The sequence below is a fragment of the Ochlerotatus camptorhynchus genome, unplaced genomic scaffold, assembly GCF_037179485.1.
Source record: "Ochlerotatus camptorhynchus isolate MF236.1 unplaced genomic scaffold, CSIRO-AGI_Acam_v1.1 ptg000062l, whole genome shotgun sequence".
In the NCBI taxonomy this organism is placed as follows: Eukaryota; Metazoa; Arthropoda; class Insecta; order Diptera; family Culicidae; genus Ochlerotatus; species Ochlerotatus camptorhynchus.
Window position 1 is genome coordinate 6,003,272 of NW_027040552.1, and position 21,792 is coordinate 6,025,063.

Consider the following 21,792-nt stretch of genomic DNA (forward strand, 5'->3'; position numbering starts at 1 on the left):
GAATTTATATGATTGATCGCGAATATCTTGCGATTGGAAAATTTGAGCAAGAAGCTCCTCCAATCATTTTCCGCCTTTTTTTAATAAGCAAAATATTCCGTGTGTTTTGCGCACGAAAATGCATAATTTTGTCATCGGAAAATGAGGCGTTTCCGTGATGGAAAAAAGGGGTTTCCCTAACACAGTCACCGAATATTGATACCGAGCACGTAATCCTACGTCAAATCTACGGTTGTGGCTTTGATACAACCTCTTACATTTTGAGGCAGGTTGAAGACATTATTTCGTTCTTTGATGTTTATGGAAACAAGTGATTTTTAAAGAGAGAGAGAGAGAGAGAAGGGAAAATGGTAAGCTCTGGAAACTCCAAAATGTTCATAGCTAATAATCATCTTCAATTATCTGTAACTCCAAATGACTCTAAAATGTCAAAGTAGCCTAGTAGTAACCGCCAAAATTACATTAACAACAAAGTCTTAAAAAAAAAGACCTCAACCTCCAATTTAGCTATATTTCTCTTAAAACGTTATAATGACCTAATTAAGCCCAAATGAACTTACACTTATATATAGGTTAGACTAGGTTAGGTTACTTTATTAAAGAGACAGTCATTGGCTGGTTCGTCTCTGGAAGACTTAGAAATGGTTTTAAGATCGCCAAAATACCTCTTGAAGCCCTAGGGGCCTCTCTTAGCTCAGTCGGTAGAGGCGCAGCTACAAAGCAAGACCATGCTGGAGGTGCCTGGGTTCGATTCCCCGTCCGGTCTAGGAATTTTTCGGGTTGGAAAATTTCTCGACTTCCCTGGACATAGAAGTATGATTGGACTTGCCACACAATTATACCAATGAAAAAATGGTACAGGCATCGAAAGCTCTCAATTAATAACTGTGGAAGTGCATCTAGAACACTAAGTTGAGAGCACGCAATAAGCTAATATGCGATATGCAATAAGCTTGAAATGCGAAGAAGAAGAAGAAGCCCAAGAATTAATTAAAAACAAATCTAGAGAACGTTAGAAAGCATGAAAATGGCTGAAAATTGAAGTCTTGGCTAAAGCAAAGACAACTGCAGAAATTTTGCTATCATTACAAATATTAAGTATAACAATTTTTCAGATTCATGCGTAACTAAAAAAAAATCATAAACTAAAAAAAATCTTTACAAGACTGTTCTGAGGGAGCAAACATTATGTTGTTCGATCCAGTGATGGTAAAGTTCCCAAAATTCTTACTAAAATCAGTTTGAATCAGGTCATCAGCGGTGCGACGTGAACCAGGCGAAACTACACTCATTTTTTATTTTGATCGTTTCGCAAGCAAGTTTTGTCTCGCAAGACCTGAATGAGAGATTCTTGAGAATGATTTTTTTCCAACACTGGTTACATCTGATATGAACTATTTCTCCCTATTTAAAAGTGATAATAATAGTGTTCTTTGAGCACTTCCACAGTTGAGAGCTTTCTAAGCCTGTACCATTAGTGTAATTATGTGGCAAGCAAAATCGTACTCTACCGTCCAGGGAAGTCGAGACATTTTTTTAACCTGAAAAATTCCTAGACCGGGACCGGGAATTGAACCCAGCCGTCTCTAGCATGGTCTTGCTTAGTAGCTGCGCCTTTACCAAGTGACCTATGGTAGGCCCCGACACACATTTAACACATTTCACTTGAATTGCCCAGAAGTGAAGACATCCAATCGAGAAAACTGGCAACTCTGCCAGAATCCAAGCTGCGCTCGAACGAAGGGTGAAGTACTGCATAGAAAAATGAGCAAATACACAAACCTTTCTTCTGAGGTTGAAATCATTAGATGATATAATGATATGTTGTACTTGTAAGTAACAAGAAGAGGGTGTAAAGTATGTGTTTGATTCATAAAACCTGTCAATTTTGCTTTCCGGGCGTCACAATCAGGGATCTTATCTCACTCACTAACTCAGAGTGAGCGCTCACGAATCGTAAATTCGCTGATTGTGACGCACGGAAAGCAATATTGACAGCCTGTATGGGTCAAACACATACTTCATGACCTATTTATGTAACTTACAAGTACTTATTATCATTATAACATTTAATTATTTCATAATTCCGAAAAACATTTTTTATAGCAAGTGAGTGGAAGTCCCCCTGTCTCACAAAAGAAAAGGCCCCTCAAAAAATGCAATTCAATTTTATCGTAATATTCGTAAAATAAGATGATTGAATTCAACATGTTTTGATCATTATGAGAGAGAGAAGGATTAGTAATTTCCATTTAATTCCACTACCTTAGCTAAGGTAGTGGAATTAAATTGAAATTACTAATCCTTCTCTCTCTCTCATTATACAGGTATTCCACTAAGACGCCCACATTCATCAGGATGTTTTGATCAATTGGGAATTAGGTTGTGAAATCTCCTTATGGTTTATGGTGAAATAATTTCCATCAGTGTTTTATGCATTCATTAATTCCAGTTAGAACTGTTTACCGGTCATTTACCCAAATCTTAAATGCCTGAAATAACCAAATCTGTTTTAAAGTGTTAGATAAAATTAACTATGTCAATCGGATCTGTTATGCTTCGAATTCTGGAGCTCACACAGATCCAATTAATCATAATGTCGAGCAGTTTTGTCTCGAAGTTCTAGCAGAAAAAAAATATTAAGAATAATGTCCACGGGAAAATTCAAGTGGTAGGAACTCACTTACTTTAAACCACAGTTGAATATTTAAGGCTTTATATAATTGTTTTTAAAATAAATATATGAACTATAGAAAAATTATACCTATTTCCAGTTAGGTCTTTCTAAATCTGAAGGAAGGCTGCTTACTATCAGAACATTCAGCTGTTTAGAATTCAGCTGAAACATTGAAAGTGATTAATGTGTAATATGCTAATGCTGGCACATTTAGTTGAGAAGTACGCTAACATTGATTTCGTCACATGACTCACTTCATGTATATGTTCAATTTGTTTTCAATATCATTTTAAAACAAAGATCGAAACTGAAACCGAAAGGCTGATTTAAGCAACGTTTTGCCATGATGACTTAATAAAAGTAAAAAGTACTGATTTTTAGTAGATTATCGATATCTTTTTCTAAATTTTTTAGAAAAATTGCATCGGTTTTTGTGTTTTGGGGCGGTTACCATCCCCTTAATATTTCTTTTAGCACGTCCACAGTTGTTATTTATTGTGATCATTCTACGTCTTTATTATTTTTTGCGTTCGTATATTGTGTTAAAGTGAAAAGAAAACCATTGCCGGACCGGGAATGGAATCGACTGCCTTCAGCATGACGACCACGCCTTTACTGATCAGGGAGGCATAAATCAGCTCATGTGAAATAGATGACAAGAAATATCAATCGAAAAATTGTCAATTCACACAAAAATCATATATGTCTAAAGCTGACCCCACACGTATCAATTTGGCAATACTTCCGTCAATCACATCAATACACTGGTATTGACAATATTTTACCTTACACCATCAATATTATCGTCAATGATTCCCCTTCGTAACAATATATATATAAACATGTGGGGTTCACTTAAGCTTCATCTCTTGCATTGATATATTGTTTGATCACCAAAAAGTCGTTCAACAACGATGGCAAAATCCATATGCCCATTCTCGCACACCTCACCCGATTCCAGTAGGTTCCCAAAACTCTCCCTTGCATGGGACCCATTCAAACCGGAGTTTCCGACTTTCCCCCCTCGGTGGCATCAACCGAAACAGCGGCAGCTGCTCTGTCTACGTGTTGGTGTGCAGCGTGTGCAAAATTTTAATAGCTTTGGCTGCGTCGCCGAAAAGTTTCGCCATTAAAAAACAAAATCCAGCCAACCAGTTGAAAAGCGAAATGTTCTCCCAAAATTGCACTGGTAGTGGTGAACTGGTCATTCAGCCAGCCGTTCATTTGGCTCTGTATGTATTAATCTTTGGTTTGCTTCATTTTGCAAATTTTTATTTTAGAATGATTTTTTTTTTATCCATTGCTGATGTGCACTAACAGAGTTTATTTTGGCCGAAGTTAGGCGGCAAGGGTAGCAAAAGTAAACCATTTACGTAATTTGGTAGAATCACGAGTTGCAGTATTTTTGACCGGAGCACACACGCAATAGCTAAGAAGTGACATGACAGGATGTGGGTTCGCAAACACCCCCCCCCCCCCCCGCATTCATAATCACTGTCCCACAGGTATTAGTAAAGTCACGTACACCGATTGTATCACTTGACATTGAACTCACTCACCTTTCTCAAAAAAAAAAAAAAAATTGGCTCAACTGGAACACTGCTCAAGCAATCCGTTGATCGAAAATATTATTTTCTATTCGCGAGCACTCACTGCAGCTCGATAATTCACACTTGCCAACTTCACTGATTCTCACCTCGGCAACAAGGTTCGAAACTTGCAAATTTCTTCTTCTTCTTCCTCACTTCTCACGAGTGCACCCTTCTTCTTCGGCACTCTGTATTATAAGGTGGGGGAAGTAATCCCGGTGTAAGCGTTTTGCGACAAACCGACGGGAATCGAACTTCAAACCATTCCCGGACAACCTCTCGATTCGAACTGATCCGTTAGAACGGGGCGCTATTGTGCTTTATAACAACTCGTCGGTTGCGCGAGAAAAACAAGAGCGCTCTCTCACTCACTCTCGTCCGATCTGAGGCGATGGATTGGTAGCCAGCAGCTGGTAGCAAGATTTGCGAGAGATTAGTAGAACACCACCCAACACCCCGCCGGCCGCCCGATTGATTACGATACTAGAGATACCCTTTCCCAACACTCCCGCTGATAATGCACTCCTTCGAAGCAGCAGCAGTAGTACTGCTGATAACACACGGGATGACGTTTTCTGTTTATTCCCGAGCACTCACAGAAATGCAACGAGATGCTGCGCGAATCGTAGTGACCCGTGACTCCAAACACCACTCACCTTATTTTAGGATCGGATGGGCAGACGACGACGACGACCAGGCGGGCTGCGCGGTTAATGATGGCAACGTGTTAGCTTCTCACTCGTCACTAGAACGCAGTGGTTCGCGGTTGGAAGAAGGTCGGATGGAACGGCTGCAGGGAATTATGTCCTACGCAGAGGGCGCGTCCTATGACGATTGTGTGCAAAACTGCCGGCAGTCAACTAGCGACTGATCCGCGACTGCAACCCGGCGGCTGATGGCGTGGTAGCAAAGCAAGTTGCAATTTCTCTTTTGTTCGTTGCTTGCGATGGTTCACTGCTTCTCTAGCTAGCAGCCAGTTCGCTATCTTTCTCTGAAACGGCGTCGTTCGTACGCGTGGAACGGGTTGTTGGTGGTTTTTATCACTATCGCGGGAAGTATCGTTTTCGTAGCTTTATATCTTGGGCAAACATGTGTTATTATCTGCCTTTTATGCGGCGTTCGGCAGACTATAGCTGATGTTATTGTTAATTTAAATAAATAAACATTATCAGTACGTCGCCGGTGAACTGACTTCGCAACTCACAGCACTGCACAATAACTGTCACGTGGCAGCAATAACAATAATAATGTAAAAATAATGATTAAGATACAGGTCGGAAGTTAGTTTGGAAGATGGAAGACAGACTGTCGAATTTTAAATAAGTGCTATTGATACTATATTGTAGCGCCAGTACGAATCCAAACAGCTCAACTGAGGCTAGCGATACTATTTTTACGAACTGTAACTTTTATTGTCATCTGCTCGTTTCTTGAGCACGATTGAACAACTTGATTTTTTGAATAATTAATTTGCTTAAAATGTCTGATATTTTCAGTCAGTTCATAAACGTCATACAAGTACTGTATGTCATGTATTGGACATGGACATTAATTTTCGGTCAAGACACGACAAGAAAGGATATAGCTAAACTATTTGCACTGCCCTTCGTTTGTAAATGGTTCAACTGATACGAAACAAACGGATTTTTAACAAAGGAAGAAACGAGCACAAATTGACAATACATTCGGGATTCATATGTAGGAATGACTTGCTGTGTTCTACTGGCTATTGAACTGGTTACATTTCTATACAACGATGAGTTTGTCATCTATTTTCGCAATATTGATAGCGCAGTATTAGGAATTATTTTCAAAAGTTTTGTTCCTCAGGGCAAAAAATTTTGTTTTTGTAAATCCCGCCAGATACCTTCCATGGCATGATCGCGTATTGTTTGATATTGCCGCTTAAGGACATTTTACAGACGGATCAAGAGCTGAAGATCGTCGTATATTAAAATTGAATCGAATTTAACCTCGCATTTTGGTACACGGATAGAAATAGAACCTTTTGGCGAATTTCTATTGCTGATTATTCATAAAATGTATAAGTCAACTAATAAGCAGACGCCTTGCTAAAAGTTAATGAAGATCATGTGTCAAACGAAATGTATATAAGCGGTCACACATACCTTTTATGCATTCTTATAGGACCTATGTGGTTTGTCTTATGGAATGTATAAGGCTGATGTTTTGGCAAAAATGTATAAGTGAAACACATGAATAAAATAATTGATTTCCGTTTCGTGTACTGAGGCAGCTCTTGCTTCAACTATAGAAATATTCAAGATATATATTCAGATATTCAAGAGACTTATTTGTTTACAAGCTATACAAACGATGACAGAAGTTTGATCTAATAACATATTGAATAAGTATAATTTGCACATACATTGAAGCTTTAATTCGACTGTTTTCAATTGATTTAATAACATGCTTTATTATAGTCTAATAATTATTTTCTAGCTCCATTATTTTTTATTAGCTGCCCATATGATGTATTCAAGGATAGCACAGATGGCAAGCCAAGCGGCTGGTGATCGGAAGGTCATGGTTCGAATCCCATCTAACGACATGTTATGTGTGTCCGTTTGTATGTAATAAATTTTCTAGTATCTGTGTGGTGAGTGGTGTGTGCTTTGGCAGAAATAATGACACAACAATCACTAACGAGAACAAACCTGCTCTGTGCCGTTCTTATTTTCGGATTAATTATCCTGTAGTTGAATAATCGTTTAATAAATGTAAAATAGTGTCTAATTAAACATTATTTCACATGAGAATCACAAGCGTCTATATACACCTTTATACCAAGGAAGTAATGATGTCTAATAGATGCTGAATAATCAAACATTTGAACGAATAAGCTCTGTTACCACTCTTGTAAGTCGAATAAAAGCTTCTCGACATACCTTATTCAACACCAAATATTTCGATGTTGTGGTTGAATAAATTCTCAAGATTTGTGTGAACAAAGCCTGAACAGAGGTTATTATTAAAAATAGTACAAGTATTGTTAAGCATGCAGCTGAATAAAATCGTCAAGATGTCGTTTCTTCAATAGGCAATTGTTTGTTGGGCGGAGCAGCTAAGATATCGGAGCATTTTTTAGGACAGCTCACACTCGGACCTGGTGAAAATGAGGATTTGGTTTTACTCATCACAGAGAGAACCATTTGTACATCTACGGCAAAAACATCCATGTTTACGACGTCGGTTGGCAATCACGAACGGCTCGCTCAATTTCTGCTTGCGATGGGGAGTCATTTGAAAAGACGCTTTAGAAGTGCCTAGCAAATAGGCTGCATTTGTCCTCAGTTGTCAATGCTACGTCATTGCCGAGAAACATTTTTGACGGCAGTCCAGTTTCCTTCCTCTTTGTATTCACAAACGACCAGAATCCCTTGGGGTGGCATTGCAGATTATGCTGAGTACGAATTACATACCTCTTGTAAAGAAACTTATTGTAGTGGCGATAATCATTGCTGGCAATTGAAAATTTCGTTTGGTAAGGATACATCGTCGATGAGTGAGCTCTAGATCGCACTCGTTTCAGGTTGTGGAGAGTAGCGTTTGACCAAGACGGTTTTCTTGAAGGTAAGCACTTCGGTACTGAAGCATAGACACAGTCGTGCAAAAGGCTATTATAGCGAGTGGCTGCTCGTTCCAGTTGATCCGGGACAAGGTACGCCTCAGCAAACGGAAACAAGGTTTATCTGGCTCAGTCCATGAAAAGCCGTGCTGTCAACAAGCAAGTGGCTGGCACGAGTAGTTGAAGATGCAATCGGATCCGGAAACGCATAACTCTTGCCTGAGGGCGACCAGATAAGCCCAGGCTGATTGAAATCATCAAGCAGAAGAAGCACATCCGTTATATCAGCCATGGACGATGCAAATTCTGTAGCATCCAGATGAAGCTGCATTGTGCTGCAGTCATGTCGAGGTTCAGGGGGAATATACACCGCTCCAACGAGGATGTTCCGCGAAGTGAAGCTGACCCTAACCCGAACCACTTCAATTGTAGTAAATAGTTCGTCGGCGATTACGCAGGAGGCGAATGCGTTGGAAACAGTGATGAGGACACCACCACCGCGAGTACGAATGCTGTTGGATGAATTACGGTCTAACCTGTAGACAGTAAAAGAGTCACCAAGCAGTTGCACTGAATTGATCCTCCCATCGAGCCAAGTTTCCGTGAAACGTCATATTCCCCGTCATGAGATTACCTGGCGTAGAAAGGTTCGAAGTGGTGGCCATAAGCGAAGATGAACTGCAACCAAGCGGCGGATCAACAGTTGAATTCACGTGGACGAGTTCATACTTGCCGTAAACGAGTGGTTGGAAGAGCCCTTCACCAGGCCCGCACACAGGGCCGGGACGGAGGTCACTGGCGGGACTGGCATTAAGCCGGGAATATTCAATGAAAATTTGCCTGGATGATGGATCATTCTCATCATCCGTGAGCACATCAAATTGATTACTGAAATGAATTTCATCAGAAGGGGGATCAAGAGATTGCCCATTCCTTTTGCGCTAGGCCCCATGGTGGCAGTAGAAAGTTTCTCAAAAAAGAACTTGCAAGCAGATTACTATAAGAATGCGAAGGATCGAAGAGGAATTTTCCAAATTGATATCCAAGCAGGATTACCTCGGGTAGGGTTCAAACAAGGATCGAAGAGAAATAAGAATAGAACAAGGTAGAAAATTTGCAGGTAATATTTAGCACTGAAAAGTGCTGTTTACATTTGTTGTTGCATTAGCTAGCATAGGCGTAGCCAGTGGGGCAGGGGTTTGGTAGTTGCCCCCCCCCCTAAACTCAACAACACAAAGGCTTTAGGTGAAATGGCGTTCGGTGAAATGGCATTCGGTAAAATTTTCCATACTAATTTTTTTTCGCCCCCTTCTAGCTCGAGACCTGGCTACGCAGTAACACTACTTCCAGCAAAAAGTAATTAGATCCGCACGGCAAGCGAGCACGATGTGGACTACTTGGTACTATGCATTAGTTTAAACGATTGTTGAGCTATTAATCTAAATACCATTAGGCCGAATGGAAAATAAGACCGAGATTTGAAAATTGATTTTATTATATTTATCCTGCTCCGACATCCCTCAGGATTGCACCTGCATCACAATGTTACGCCAATTCACTATGTTCGTGGCTGCTTGTCTCCAATTTCTTGACTGTCCCACACTTCCAAGATCCTGCTCCACTTGGTCGAACCACCATGCTCGCTGTGCTCCTCTTCGTCTGGTACCGGCTGGATTCGAAGCAAACACCATTTTTGCGGGATTGTTGTCCGGCATTCTTAAAACGTGTCCCGCCCATCATACCCGTCCAGTTTTTGCAACTTTCTGGATACAGGGTTCGCCATATAGTTGCGCCAGCTCGAGGTTCATCATTCGCCCCATGCACCGTTCTCACATACCCAAAGAGGGTCCTAAGCACTCGTCGTTCGAAAACACCCAGTGCTTGCAGGACCTGCAATGCAGGTCCTCCTCGAGCATCGTCCACGTCTCGTGCCCGTAGAAAACTACCGGTCTTATCAGCGTCTTGCACATGGTACATTTAGTACGGAGGTGAAGTTTACCCGACCTCAGGGTCTTGTGGAGTCCGTAGTATGGATGGCTTTCGGCAATAATACGCCAACGAATTTCTCTGCTGCAGTTGTTATCCTACATCACCAATGATCCGAGGTACACAAATTCATCCACCACCTCGAACTCATCTCCGTCGATTGTCACGCTTCTGCCTATGCAAGCCCTATCCTGGCCGGTTCCTCCAGCTAACAGATACTTTGTCTTCGACGTATTCACCTTTAATCCAACCTTCTCTGCTTCACGTTTCAGCCTGGTGTATTGCTCCGCCACGGCCTGAAACGTTCTTCCGACAATGTCCACGTCGTCAGTGAAGCAGATGAACTGGCTGCACTTATTGAAGATCGTGCCCGCACGTTTCATAAAACCTTCTAGCGCAATGTTGAACAGGAGGCAGGAAAGACCATCGCATTGTCGAAGTCCTTTGTGAGTTTCAAACGAGTCCGATATCGCACCCGATATCTTCACGCAGCACTGTACACCATCCATCGTAGCCCTGATCAGTAGACTGATGCAAAATTTGAAATTTTCACTCCACAGTGCTTAAACGGTTCCAAATTGGGTCCTGCTTAGCCTCCCAAAATTTGAACTACTTTAGTAAGAAACTGACTTCGCACAAACCATTTCAAGTTTATATGGGAATTACTATGGGAAAACTTATGTTTTTGTTCATATGTATCTAACAATTCACCACATCACTATGTTTTTAAAAATGATAGCAGTGATTGTAGAAAATTTTCCCAGCTACAACTTTGTTGAAACCCACTTTTCAATCAAATGTAAGGAACAAAAGTTATTAATGATTCAAGTCACTGATGTCTTATGATTCTGCTCATTCAACTGTTCAGCAGGCAACATTGGTGTTTCTCGAGGGGGACGAAAGTAATCCATTCTGCATTTAATTTAACAGATTTCAAATAAATTTGCTGAATAATTACGATAAACACCGGATAAATTCGATCCGTAATGATTAATAACACGTGTCTTCAGATGTCATCCGATTTCATCCACTATTAATCGATAATATTGGATATATCGGATAATTCTGCTCGTTACTGCTGATGTTATGTTTAGTGTGTATCGCAGTGTTACCTGTCAACGGGGAAAACCGGAAACTGCTTGTCATCTCACTTGTGATTCAAATTCAAAAATGGAAATCAATATTAGCAATTTTTGGGAAGATGATTCCAAAATTACGGGGCCAATTCCAATAAGTGTTCGGGCGGCGCTGGAAGGAACAAAATATCTCCATGGAGGGTTGGCATCCATTGATGACCGAACCATAGATGCCATTGAAGCTGATGTTCGTCGGATGCCGGAGATACTGGGAAAATCTGTTGAGGAGGTGAAGGAAATGTTCGGTAATATACCCGTAGATATTCGTGAATTTCGTTTCGTGACCGGTGAAAGAAGTGCAATGAAACTTGTGGCAGACTGTATCAAACAACATGGAATAAAGCGGTTTTGTAAAAGGTTGTCCGGGCAACAAACTCTGAACGTGACTGCAGCACAAGATGCCTCACGATCTGTCCACAATAAGATTTTGGACTACTACAAAAAAAGGTTTTATCATTATTGAAATCTTAGCTTTCCTGTTATTTTACGACCCCATTCTATTACAGAGACGACACAAGTATTGATTTGTTTACAAAACTGGCTAAGTTATCGCTAAACATTCAGCAGGATAACTGTGGTATCAAACCATGTATCCAATGTCCATTTTGTGGTAACATCGTCACGATACGGCCTGAAAAATCAGGAACTTGGAAAATATCCAACTTTTCAGCTCACGTTAAGGCCACGTGACGAAGAGATCCATAATGCAACCGACTTATTTGGAAACGTTGGCGCTGAACTTAACATAAAAGATTCATCAGCTTTCAACTCACGAAATACGTTTCAAATTCGAAATCGCAACGGAAGCATTGTGCGTGTGAAAAAATCTACATTCCTTTGGATGCTGATGTCGGAAACGGAAAGGTGTTCCTCGGACAGAATTTACAGATTTCAAGGACCAGCGCACAGAATTACATAATTACAAACGTTATTTTTCAGTAATAAAATCAAACACTATTCACACAAAATTTATGCATCATAAGGATTTTGAGTGGGAGGGAGTGGGTTTGGAAACTGTGACGAGTATACAGATAAAATTTAAGGCCCATACAAAAAAACGTGACAAAGGGGGAGGGGGGTTGAAAATGGGCCAAATTTGCGTTACGTAACTAATGGACCTTCCCTTACAGTTTTTTTGCATTAAAATGCTCTTTTTTAAATAAATTATGGTTTCTTACAAATTCAAAGTTATAAAGGCCAGATATCTACACCGATTCTTTATTTTATCTTTTGTTCCCATTATCGTACATCTGTACATCCCGTAATCGTCCGCCTCCTTCCACGAAGATTCCTCCTTCACATGGCCATGGCCCATACCGGCAGTATCCCCCATCAGGACTCGATCGGTAAACTTGGCATAGATCCGATAGGGCTGCAGCGGTTCCAACTTCGTCGCCAACACGGACCTGTCGTATCACAGGAGATCGACATTCATGTTGAAGTACACCCCGTCGAACTTACACAGGAACAGGTTTTCCATCTCCCGCCGCTGGCCAGCCAATTCCGCGTTGAAGTAGATCATCGGGTAAAAGTTGAGGTTTTTCGACACCTGTGCATCGAGCGTGTACAGTTGCTCCGGCAGAGGGACCTTCACTGCCAGTGGGGGTGTAATCAGTGTGACGGCAATAATGGTCGTCCTTAGCGGTGATCACTTTCGGTGCCATCAGTACCTTGAACACATTGCCGAGATTCTCGATCGTTTCCATGACCTTTTCAATTACCAGTTTCAGGCCTTTCAGCCCGTTGGCTTTCTCCGGCGTCGAGGTTGTCATGGCTAAAACGATATTTCTGATAACTACTGCATTATTTAATACTGCTGAGTGATTAATTTACCATACAAAGGTGGAGCAATCAAATCAATCTTGATCCAAAGGTTCCTCCGTCGAGAGATCTAGGCCAGCCCGCAGCGCAGTCTTGACTGCATCGATACCCTCGTAACCGTAGCAAGCAAATCCAATATTTGCTCGGATCTTAACCACTTGCTATGTAAGCTTCCGCTTGATGTTACTCAACAGAATTTCTTTCACTTCCCGTTCCAGTCGCATTCGTCCGAGATGGCCCACTGCAATATCTATTAGATAATTACAATCTAAACCCATAATCCACAAGCAAAATCTACTTACATGACACACTGTTTGAACACATCATACGCAACGGCCTTGCTCTTGAGCTTCTCCTCGAAGCGCCAGGCGGTCTTTTCATACAGTTCCTCCAACTGCTCGTTAAAGAACTTCATATCAACCAAATGCCGGAGGATCGAATTCACTGCCTTGGCCTTGGCAAATCGCTCCGTACATGTTTCCACATCTTCCGGCGAAACTCTTCTGTCAAAACAGCTGTCACCGTAATCTGTCACATGAAAATTAGAGATGTGACCCGATATGTTAGAGATGTGATCGATAAAAACGATATTTTTATTTTTTAGAGATTTAAGCTCGATAATATCGGATAAAAGGGATTTGGCTGAATATTAATGAAATCATTAAACTGAAGAGATTTTCTTGCTAAATTCGAATAAATCTGGGACTTTCGCCCCCCTCGGTGTTTCTGGTGAGAAAAATAGAGCACAAATATCATGGCTACTATGTCACACTGCAGAATACAGTGTTGCTAACAGAACAGCTGCTTGATCATGCCATAAGATTATCAATCTCTCAAACAATTAATAACTATTTAATTTGACATTTGGCTGAAAAACAAAATTCTGCAAAGTTGTAGCTTAGAAAAATTCCCATAAGAATAGTTATAGAACTTTTCGAAAAAGCAATATGGAAAATGGGTAGTAGACAATGAACAAAAAGTATGGTTTTCCCATAGTAATTTCCATATAAACTTCGAATAGTTTGTGCCAAGTCAGTTTCTTACCAAATGAGTTTAAATTTTGGGAGGCTAATTAGGACCTGATTTGAAACCGTTTGAGCACTGTGGAGCGAAAATTTCAAATTTTGCATCAGTCTACTGATCAGTCTGGTCAGCTTCCCGGGAAAACCGTTCTCGTTCATAGTCTTCCATAGCTCTTCACGGTCAATAGTATCATAAGCGGCCTTCAAATCGATGAATAGGTGGTACGTAGGGACTTGATATTCACGACACTTTTGGAGGATCTACCGCAACGTAAAGATTTGGTCCGTTGTCAATCGCCCGTTCACAAAACCGGCTTGATAACTTCCCACAAATCTGCTTGCTAGAGGCGATAAACGGCGAAAGATGATCTGGGAAAGCACTTTGTAGGCCGCGTTAAGAATAGTGTTCGCTTGATAGTTCTCACATTCTAGTTTGTGGCCTTTTTATATACTGGGCATATAACTCGCTCTTTCCACTCACGCAGACAGGTGGCCAACTTATCCGGGCCCATTTTGATAAGTTCCGCTCCGATACCATCTTTCCCAGCTGCTTTGTTGTTCTTAAGCTGTCGGATAGCATGCTTAGCTTCACCTATCGTGGGAGCTGGCATGTCCCGCTCATCCGCTGTACCGACGAAGCCATTCCTCCTGCCGCCTTGGTCCTTCACCTATGCACCGTTCAGATGTTCATGGTAGTGCTGCTCCACCTTTCAATCACCTCACGTTTGTCCGTTAAGATACCCCCTTCCTTATCCCGACACATTTCGGCTCGCGGCACAAAGCCTTGGCGGGATGCGTTGAGTATCTTGTAGAACTTGCGTGTTTCTTGAGAACGATACAGCTGCTCCATTTCTTCGCACTCCAGCTCTTCCAGGCGGCGCTTCTTATCCCGGAAAATATGGGTTTGCTGTCTTCGCTTCTGTTTATATCGCTCCACACTATGACGGGTTCCTTGCTGCAGTATCGCCAACAATCAATACGAAACTAACGATTTTAAATTGGCTCACTACTTGACTAGCCTATTGGTCCCAAGCAAACGATTAACGTACCCCATTCTAGTCAAAATTCTAGTACTACGCAATGTTTGTTTTGATTCGCTATGAAAGTTTGACAGATAAAATGAGGGGTTATTGGTTTTTCCTATGTTTCGAGGGGTGAATCGATAGCTTGGGACCGAAGAGAGTACCAGAGCTGAGCCAAAAAGTTGAGCACGTTATTTCGGGACCTTCTAGTCTTAGAGTTACCTCTATGGTATCGCCGCCCGCACTGCGTTATTCTCGTCCAAAACCGTCTGACACTCTTCGTCGAACCAATCGTTCCGTCGATTCCGTTTGAACAATGAACGATGGGCTAAAAGCGCAGCGCAGTTAGCAAATTCCAATCGCTAAGTAGGCTGACTTGTTGAACGTCAATAAAACACTGAGGGAAACTTCAATGGATTTTTTGATTGTTAGACTCCAATTTCCTCGGCATGGTCATGTCACATGCTCTTACTAACGTGGCCCTGTCCACACGGATCGCTGTGCAAGTTCTCATTATCCGTATTACCACAGTATTCCGTTGGCCGATACCATAGCGGATCGTCTGATGGTCGGTATGGGTGTGCACTTCACACATTCTTCAATTCATGTATTCTACCAGCGATGGACAACAGAAAGTGATGTCGATAATGAATTCGCGGCCAGCTCTGCGAAAAGTGCTAACTTCCAACTTTGCCAGACTGTGCTCTCTTGCGTTGGTGTATCACTCCACTGCCCAGGCATTGAAGTCTGGTCCGATGACTACCGGTCTTCGTCCGATCAGCTCTTGGGTTAGTACATCCAGCATCTGAAAGCACTGTTCCATCGTCCATCTGGTGCGTATCAACTGTATTTGAAGATTCTGTTAATTTTAGCGACCTAAAAACCTTCACACAATCTTGCTACCACTTCTTGAATGGGGCCCACACACTTAGATTTTTTCGCCGAAATGGGCACCACCGAGCAGCTCGGCATTTTATTTTGCTGGATCTCAGTGAAAAACTTGCCGAGATTCAGGTAACAAACGGGAATTTTGCCGAGATCTCAGCTAACAAACATATTTTTTGCTGAATTTCCAGCAAAATAAAATGCCGAGCTGCTCGGTGGTGCACATCTCGGCAAAAAAAAAAATCTAAGTGTGCATAGTTTATATTGCAACCATCCCAGCTCTATCCGCCACCCAGTTACCGTTGACGGAAGGGACTCGATACGGTTCCGCATTGATTGAACCGCCGAACTTTGTTTCCGTTGTAACAACAGTTGCTGTGCAGTGTCGCAATTATTGGGGTTTATTTAGGTTACCTCCATTACTGCTGGCAGGGCTGTCATCTGATCACTCAATGCGCGCAATTTTCTGATTTTCTGAAATAAACAAAGTGAGAATCAAGCAAACACAAAGTTGGCTTGTTTTTCACTCTGCGCAAGTGTAAACCAGCGGAGAAGAGAAGACAGACACACTCCCAGAAATAACGAAAGCTCAATTGTAGCCATCGCTCCGACGGCTCCGACGCAAAGAGCGCCACTCAGTGTAGGGTTGCAAATGGGAAACACAGCAAATAGACAAAATTCTTCTTTGTTATGCCCTTCTTCATCTCCTATGCATGCAGTCGTGGTAAGCAAAATCTGCAAAGAATTCAAAAAAGACATTAGCGTCTGTTGTATAATATTCGCTCCCTGCACCACTCGGAGTGTACCGCTCATTGTGTGGACCGCTTTCTCACAGATTAGTTGGAAAGAGTGTGCGAAGTAAATGGGAGAACCACACACTCTTTGTCGGTTGTTGTGAGATGCATGTATAAAGTTGCTTTGCTAACGCTCTGAGGTGCTTTCCAGACCTGGCTGTTGGCCTGCCATCGCCATTTTGTATGCTGGGCATTTGAAGCCTCCCGGCGTTTCCGTTCTACTTTTTGCAGAGCATACACCTCGGTTGTTTCGTGCAGCCATTTGCAATGTGACCCTTCTCGCCGAATTTCCTGCACAGATCAGATCTGTCAGGGCCTTTACAGTTCTTTGCCTGGCCATCCCTCCAGGTGCTTGGTAACCCGAGGAGTGGCTTTCAGTGAGTACACTGACCACCCAACCTTGATCTTGCCCATCTTAAACAGGTTGTTCGCTGCAACTGTCCAAAGCCGTACCACCATAGAGGTAACTCTAAGACCAGAAGGTCCCGAAGAAACGTGCTAAACTTTTTGGCTCAGCTCTGGTACTATCTTCGGTCCCAAGCTAATCGATGCACCCATCGAAACATATGAAAATCCACGAACCCCTCATTTTATCTGTCAAACTTTCATAGTAAATCAAAACAAACATAGTGTAGTACTGGAATTAATACTAGAATGGGACGTTAATCGATTTGCTTGGGACCAATAGGCTAGTCAAGTAGTGAGCCAATTTAAAATCGTTAGTTTCGTATTGATTGTTGGTACCACCGCCGGTTGCATGTTCGTCTTTCTCTTCTGGATTTACATCGGGATACTGTCTCAGCTCCTTATCGGTTGTATTCTCGTACAGATGCCTGCACTTGACCACTGTCTTCTAAGATAGAGTTCTTACGCTCGCCCTTTCACCAGAAGACCTAATGACGAGCTGGTTGAAGGCTCTTTACAGTGGAGTATTTCCTCAGCTCGAACAGCATCTCGTCTTTCTGAGTGCGCCAGTAGTCCAATAAACATATTCTAGTCATCATTTTCTGTATATTTAAGATAACGGTAGCATTTGAGGATACTATACTGCTTCATAGCATTGTAGAGGTTGCCAATCAATGTGATTAAAGGGTGATACGGTCAAAATTTGGTCAATATCAACTTGACGTATTTCTTTCAATTTTGCATTTAAAAAACCTGAACACCCCTCATTTTGAAGGTGTGTGTGTAGAATGTTGCTCCTATTTTGATTTTGGAATTCACTCTTCAGTTGTCAAAATGCCGTCCAAGCAAGAAGAGCAGCGTATCAAAATTTTGCTCGCGCATCGCGAAAATCCGAGCTACTCGCACGCAAAGTTGGCAAAATCGCTAAAAATTGCCAAATCAACCGTTACAAATGTAATTACAGTGTTTGGGGAACGTTTGTCGACAGCCAGGAAGTCTGGATCGGGGGGAAATCGAAAACCGGAAGCCGCTGAGACGACAACGAGAGTTGCCGGTAGTTTCAAGCGAAACCCTAACCTCTCTCTCCGAGATGCCGCAAATAAGCTGGGTGTATCGTCTACAACCGTGCATCGAGCCAAAAAACGAGCCGGACTATCGACTTACAAGAAGGTAGTGACTCCAAATCGCGATGATAAACAAAATACGACGGCCAAAGCGCGATCCCGGAGGCTGTACACGACGATGCTGACGAAGTTTGACTGCGTGGTAATGGACGACGAAACCTACGTCAAAGCCGACTACAAGCAGCTTCCGGGACAGGAGTTTTATACGGCAAAAGGAAGGGGAAAGGTAGCAGATGTTTTCAAGCACATGAAACTGTCAAAGTTCGCAAAGAAATATCTGGTTTGGCAAGCCATCTGTACCTGTGGCTTGAAAAGCAGCATTTTCATAGCTTTCGGGACTGTCAACCAAGAAATTTACGTGAAAGAGTGTTTGAATAAACGTCTGCTGCCTTTCCTGAAGAAACACGGTTGTTCTGTACTGTTTTGGCCGGATTTGGCATCTTGCCATTACGGTAAAAAGGCCATGGAGTGGTACGCCGCCAACAACGTGCAGGTGGTTCCCAAGGACAAGAACCCTCCCAATACGCCAGAGCTCCGCCCAATTGAGAAATACTGGGCTATTGTCAAGCGGAACCTAAAGAAGACCAAAAAAACTGCTAAGGGCGAGCAGCAGTTCAAGGCAAACTGGCTTTCTGCGGCGAAGAAGGTGGACAAGGTGGCTGTACAAAATCTGATGGCAGGGGTCAAGCGTAAGGCCCGGCAATTCGGATTTGGAAAAGCGGAAGCCTAACTGAATATTTTTCCTGAATTTTATACTAATTGAACTTGAAAAAGAAATTTAATTTGATTTTTTAAATAAACGATTCCACCGATTTACACGCGTTTTCCCTTGACCACATTTTGACCGTATCACCCTTTATGTGCTGGTTACCTGGGAAGTTAAAAAACATTTCATAAACTTGGTGAAGAAGCTACGTTCAATTTACTTTGATGCGTTTTCGAAAAAATCAAATGCAGTTTTTTTCGACGCATCATTTCAGATTGCAAAAAGCTCGTGTCATTTTGTGTAAAATAGCAACAAGAATAGAATGACGTGAGCTTTTTGCAATCTGAAATGATGCGTCGAAAAAAACTGCATTTGAATTTTAGTAAAATGCATCAAAGTAAATTGAACCTTGAAAATATCAACTTTATTACGAGTTCGGAAATCAACTATCAAAAAATATAACGTGTCTTCTTTGCTGATAGTGTGCTGATGGTGAAATCGGAATATTAGCGACGATGTTTTACAATTAATACAATGAGAATTCACACACCTTAATTTTAACTAAACCACGTTGGCTGCTTACATGCTTGGCATACACCGTTTTGGTCACGAACTGCTCATTTGCTAATAACTTTGCACACAGTTGACGAAACATAGTTCTTTTTGAAGCAGTAGATAGAATAAAGTTTTAGTTTGTTATAGGCACGTTTAAAAAGTAGATTTTAAATCTAGTAATAAACTGTATTTGTTTTAGCGTTGAAAAAATGAAGTGAGAAATGTTCGCTGCGCATCTCGGACTTAACTTGTAAAAATCATTGGTGTTGATTCATACGAAATGATAAGATTTACCTACTCTTTGCATATCTATAGTAAACTATGATCCTGATCTATCAATTACTTTAAAGGAAAACTAATTTTTTAATTTACTTTAAAGAAAAACTAATTTAATTTTGAGTGAAAAGTTGTAAACAAATGAGCAGTTGGTTTGTACAACTGTGCATGCCAAGCATGGCTGCTTATAAGCCGAGTACATCAGACTATTTAATAGTTGAAAATGCGATTTATATGTTTATGTTATTCAGCATGAGCTATTGGCTGTATAGGAGCCATCCCATTCAATAAGGTAATCTTTATGGAGGTTTTAAAGCTTCTACTACTAGAACTACTACATACTACTAGAACCCAAATACAATCAGAAATGTTACTGGGGATGGAATGAGTAATACACTCTCTTTATCTGTTTTCATTGCAGCTATAAGTTGTTGGCTACTCAAACAATTTTGATTGCTTCTGTCTAGAACTGAATTCGCAGCTTTTACTCAACTGCTTCACAGTATGAAACTGCATACATTATTCGCTTTTGTTTAAAATAGTTCCAGTGTACCGAAATTGATATTTTAAAATTTTGAAATACAAATATGATCAATTCTTATCAACATTCCCAAAGAATTCAATGCATCAGCTTTAAGAAGCAAGACAAATGTTATATAATATTATTGTGTTTGTTTTTGGTTAGGTTTCAGAAAATCAAATCTAACAGGAATTGGCACTAGCGGCACCGGTGTTGTAATGGTAAGCGTGACTGCCTCTCACCCCAAAGGGCCTGGATTCGGCGCCGCCAGGATTTTCTGAGGTTTGAAATCTCGTATCACGCCTTCATTCGTTGGTACCCGGTCTAGGAGTTGATGGGTCGATAAGTAGGGTTCAGGTATGGGAACTGTCTTCATGGCGTCGGTAGCATTGGCACTTAGTACGAAAACCAAGATCGACGGAAATCAAATCAAGGAGGGATTAAGAAAGGATATATTAATGTTATTATTTGCATTTGAATACTTATTAAAACATGTCCGTCATAGATTTTTATTACACAAATAAATCCATCGATTAAAGCAGGTTATTTTCTTCCTAGGCAAATCATTTTATTTTTAACCGATATCCGATAAGAGCGATAAGCAGGATACTGTCGTTACTCGTAGATAGAATCAGACACCTGATTTCAGCCAAACAAGTGTATTAGAGGTCCCGACGCTCGATCGTGTGCTAATCTCATTGATGCGCGCGGTGGAATTTCCAGTAAACAAATCGATTCACACATGCCCGATCACGTTTTCGTCACCGCAACGTAGCATGCACTTTGCTTATCGCATGGGTTTTTGATTCTATCAAAACAAAAGATTATGGTTAATGGCTGGTGGCATTGAGCAAGGTTGTCGTGTGCGTTGGTTGATAATGATTTGTTTTTAACTTTTTCGGCATATTTTAATTATGACAGATTACAGAGCAACTGGGTAGATAAATGCAAGAAGAAATGGAGAAGAAGTTCAGAAACTGGAACGCAGCAATCTGGAATGTTTTTGAAATGTTTCAGACGTTATTTGTGCAAATAGCTATAGCTATAGCAATAGCTACCCAACAAACAATTTGAGCTGATTAAAGGCTGAATAAGCTATTTTTAGCTGATGAAGCATATTTTTGCATCAATATGCTCTTATTCTGCTTCCAATTTTTCATGGGTATCCTCTATAGAATTATTAGATTCAATTAAAAATATCTACCTAATACCCCGGACAGACTATGGTTTATATCATGTAATATAGGCTGTCTTGCAATGAGCACTCATACATAGGATTTCCAGTGAAAACTAGATGTATTAGTGCTCATTGCAAGACAGCCTATATTACATGATATAAGCCATAGTCTGTACGGGGTATAAGCAATATAAGTTTCATAATGTAATAGATTTTTGACTGTGTAAAATTTGGAATTTAGGAAAAATTTATATACCTGGATCTCATGGTTTTCCCAGACTAATGCACTATACAAAAACTATACAAGTGCGACCATGGATGAGTATGAGTTTTATTATACAAATAACGCTCATGCACATAGTGTGTCATATAAGTGTTTCCGCGGCATAAGGATTAAATTAATGATCTTTTGCTACATGGCCATTGGCAGGCATTGTAGAAGCTCGCTCTTGAGCTGTTGATCACTGTTATTTTCATGTACTTGGTCTGGTAGGCCATGCTTTTTTTG

At 41.1% G+C, this 21,792-nt stretch overlaps 1 pseudogene; it reads right to left on the bottom strand.

Moving 5' to 3' along the window:
* Nucleotides 1–7,371: 7,371 nt before the first annotated feature.
* Nucleotides 7,372–14,332, bottom strand: LOC135717580 (eukaryotic translation initiation factor 2 subunit 1-like; annotated as a pseudogene).
* Between the last annotated feature and the right edge of the window lie 7,460 nt (nucleotides 14,333–21,792).